General features: G+C 37.9%; 1 long non-coding RNA gene across 1 annotated transcript; it reads left to right on the plus strand.

Annotated features, from left to right (window-relative positions):
• Positions 1-565: 565 nt before the first annotated feature.
• Positions 566-3,266, plus strand: LOC143122419 (uncharacterized). Its single transcript, XR_012986670.1, has 2 exons — positions 566-1,061; positions 3,023-3,266. It is a non-coding gene; the product is annotated as an uncharacterized LOC143122419 (long non-coding RNA).
• Positions 3,267-3,674: the final 408 nt, after the last annotated feature.

Raw genomic sequence — 3,674 nt, forward strand, 5'->3', positions numbered from 1 at the left:
TTTACAGAAATATTTGCTGTGTGATTTACGGAAATAAATGCCATTTTTTATTTAGTGATGAAAAATGACCTTTCTGCGCTCCATATCTGTGACACGAACTGATCTGACCTGACTTGACCCGAGGTAGCGTGTTAGCCTGCGTGCCTGTGTGTATGCAGTCATAATAATTCTCAACTCTTTACTGCATTGCCATGAACAAAGTAAAGGCAAAAAAGGTGTTTATTTGTTGAACAAATTGGGATGCAATGTGAGCCTTGAATTGGATGCCATGCAGGAATTTGCTAGGATCGATCTCAAAACCGGAATATGAACATGCTTTGCCATAGAGAAACACATGATAGCATTGGATTATAAACATGCTTTGCCACAAGAACAGACACAAACGTGGGGTAAGTCCAGCTATATGAAGTTATTATTTTGCTGTCACTTCTTCTGTTTTATAACCCAGAAGGATGTACTTGGTATCAAATGATAGCTCTGAGTCTCCTCTTTCATCTGACATGCGTGGCATATCTATGCGATCACGGGTCTGCGAGTAATTCAAACGAGAGTAGAGTCAATATCACTATGAAGTGCCTTTGGTGTCCTCATCAGACTCACTCAGTCATCATGAAAATGTAGCAGAATAATGAAAGTCTGAGGTCTTATTATAAGTGGCCAAACACTTGCACACATATCAGTACAATGATAAGTCTCTTTAAATGTGTTTCCTTCATTTTATACAATTTCTTTTCATTGGATGTACGTGATTTTGGCATGTCCCACACACTGCTCGGCTAACTACAGTGTGTGTAATAAGTGGTTAAATGATACTAAATCAAAAAAATGTTAACATGGTTTTATTGTCCACAATAAGTTATTTGATAAAACAAGTCATTTTGATCATGTATATTGTATTTTCATAATCATATTGAACATTTTGCATGTGTCCCTGAAATTGCGGTCCACCCTGTCATTATGGGGTAACTGTCCCTTTAAGAAACCCACTGATGTTTTCAGTGACATCACTACGAGCATTTTTTCTTTCTTCAATGGAGACTGAAGCAGTGGCGAGTTGCAGAGTAAGTATTTCCACTTATGTTTCATAATTTTCATCATATTATGTGTGTAGTTGGATGTTGTCAAGCTTAACATGTCCACTCTGTCATAGTGAAATATCAATTGATAGAAAAACCTATCAGAACTTTGAAATATATTTGTAAAACAGTACATAGTCAGCTTGCTGACTGTAGCATGTTGCTAAGTGAAGGTCCACCATGTGCTCATTAAATGCTAACATTAGCCAAAAATGTCCACCCTGTCATTGTCCACCCTGTCAGCAAGCCTTCCATGACAGGGTGGACATGTGCATAGTTTAGGCCACATGCTGATAATGTTACACATATTACAACAGCTATTACACACATTTTATAACAGTACATGCTATACATAGTAAATTTGGACAATTGGACAATTTGGACAATTTTTTTGGCGATATCGGTATCAGCAAGCCTAGTTTGATAAGGCAAGCCTAATTTACAGACTGCCAATTAAAATGTGTAAGAGAACATTTTGAATCGTCTTTTTCAAGGAATGAGATCAAAAGGAGCTGAGATAGCAAGGAGATATCGGGAACGTCGTGATGCTGACCCAGACAGAAGAAGAAAGTACCTTGAGAAAGAAAGGGTCAAATGGAAAAAAGACAGAGAGACTGGAAAGAAGAAAGGTGTCAATGAGCTCAGTGAGAGAGAGAAGAGGGCAAAAAGAAAGAAATGGAGAGAGGCAAAAAGTCAAGCCAGAGCCAGAAACAGGGCCAGTGCTTTGCTACAGTCACAGCCACCCCTCCCCTGCTGAAACTCCTGAAAATCAGCGTGAGCCAGGGCCCTCCAGGTTAGATCATTGGAAGTTTAGCTGATGAGACTTATTAGAAAGTTTAGATGTATTTGAAGGACAATTATCAACTGTTTATGTCCCCATAAAATGACATATGAAGGGTTCAGATGCAAAAGCCTCTAAATGCCACCTACGTCAAAAATGAGATAAAGATGGTGAATGGATGCTCTCCACACATAGTATACGTTAACCTTCTAACACTGTTCCGGTCAAAAATGACCGATTTAACCATTCCCTGTACCATAAATATGGCATTTTTCATCAGACTGCCTCAAGATCTTATGATATCCTTCACAAAAGGCTTTTGAACGCATAGAATTTATTTTGACTACTTTCTTTGAATTTTGAGTGATTTATTCAACGTAGGAACACTTTTTTTGTTTACGGTCAAAAATGAGCGCCATAGGAAATGAATGGGAAAGAGTATAATTTTCATCCAGGAGATAAAAGACATCTCCTTACACACACTCCTACAACTTACCACCAATGTTCCCACACACATGCATGCATGCACACACACACACACAAACAGACACACATACAGTACACACACGTACACCCACTCACAGACACACACACTCACACAGTACATGTTGTCAGTTCATGTTGTCATGTTGCCACATGTACGTGTGAACCACCAATGTTCGCACACATAGGCACTCACACACATACAGAAACACACCCACCAACACACACACAAACAGACACACACACACACACATGTACACACACTCACACACACACACACAGTTCCTGTTGTCAGTTCATATTGTCATGTTGCCACATGTGCAGGAAAACCACCAATGTTTGCACACACATGCATGTACACACACGGAAACACTCACACCCACACACACACACACACACATACACATTTACACCCACTCTCTCACTCACTCACACACACACACACACACAGTTCATGTTGTCAGTTCAAATAATTTAACTTCAAAACCCACTAAATACCACTCTTTCCTGGTCTGACATATTGATTTATAGGCAAAAACCTATAGGAGCCTGATTTTAAATGCTCATTTAAAAGAAAAGTGGTCAGATGGATTTAGAGGGTTTTTGCATCTGAACTCTTCATATTGATAACTAACTTGCTAAAATCGTATAAAAAAATCCTTACAAATATTTTGTGTTTCAGGCAACGGCGTCAAGGGGAAAGCATTCTAAGGAGTGCGAAGAGAAAACTGAAAAAACAGATTGAAATATTAGAGGCACAGCTCAAAAAAGAGAAAAGTAAAACTGCATTGTTCCTTGCATTTATGGGGCCATTCAATGACATTCCACAACATGTCCACCCTGTCATGCCCAGGGTCCACCCTGTCATGTCTCTGTCCACCCTGTTATTTTCATTTTCTATGAAAATAAACAAATTATTTCCACAAGTTAGCAAAATATTTTGTGTGATTCCTTTATAAGCAAATGAGGGCCAAATAGTATTGTTTGAAAATTTGACCAGATATCTTTGTTGTTAGATTTTATTTAGAAAAGAAAGTGCAACTCTCGCAGATTTTATAGAGAAACAAATAGTTTGCCATAATTTCATTATTATCCCAATACTTTTCCCATTAACTAAAATGTATTGTTGAGAAAGGGACTAAATAGTTTTCTGAAAATGTACATTTTATAATCACTATGTAATTACAATGTATTTACTCTGTTTTGAAATTGTCCATGACAGGGTGGACATATTTTGCTGTTTGCATGTAAATTGTCTGCTTGCAGTTAATTTATAAAAAGTGTGGGAGCTTGACCAATATGTATTTCTAACAGCATAACATATACTTAATACA

Source organism: Alosa pseudoharengus, unplaced genomic scaffold (genome assembly GCF_046254945.1).
Source record: "Alosa pseudoharengus isolate Yale_2024_CS ecotype anadromous, Long Island Sound unplaced genomic scaffold, YU_APseudo_1.1 YU_APseudo_1.1_scf_14, whole genome shotgun sequence".
NCBI classification, from domain to species: Eukaryota; Metazoa; Chordata; class Actinopteri; order Clupeiformes; family Clupeidae; genus Alosa; species Alosa pseudoharengus.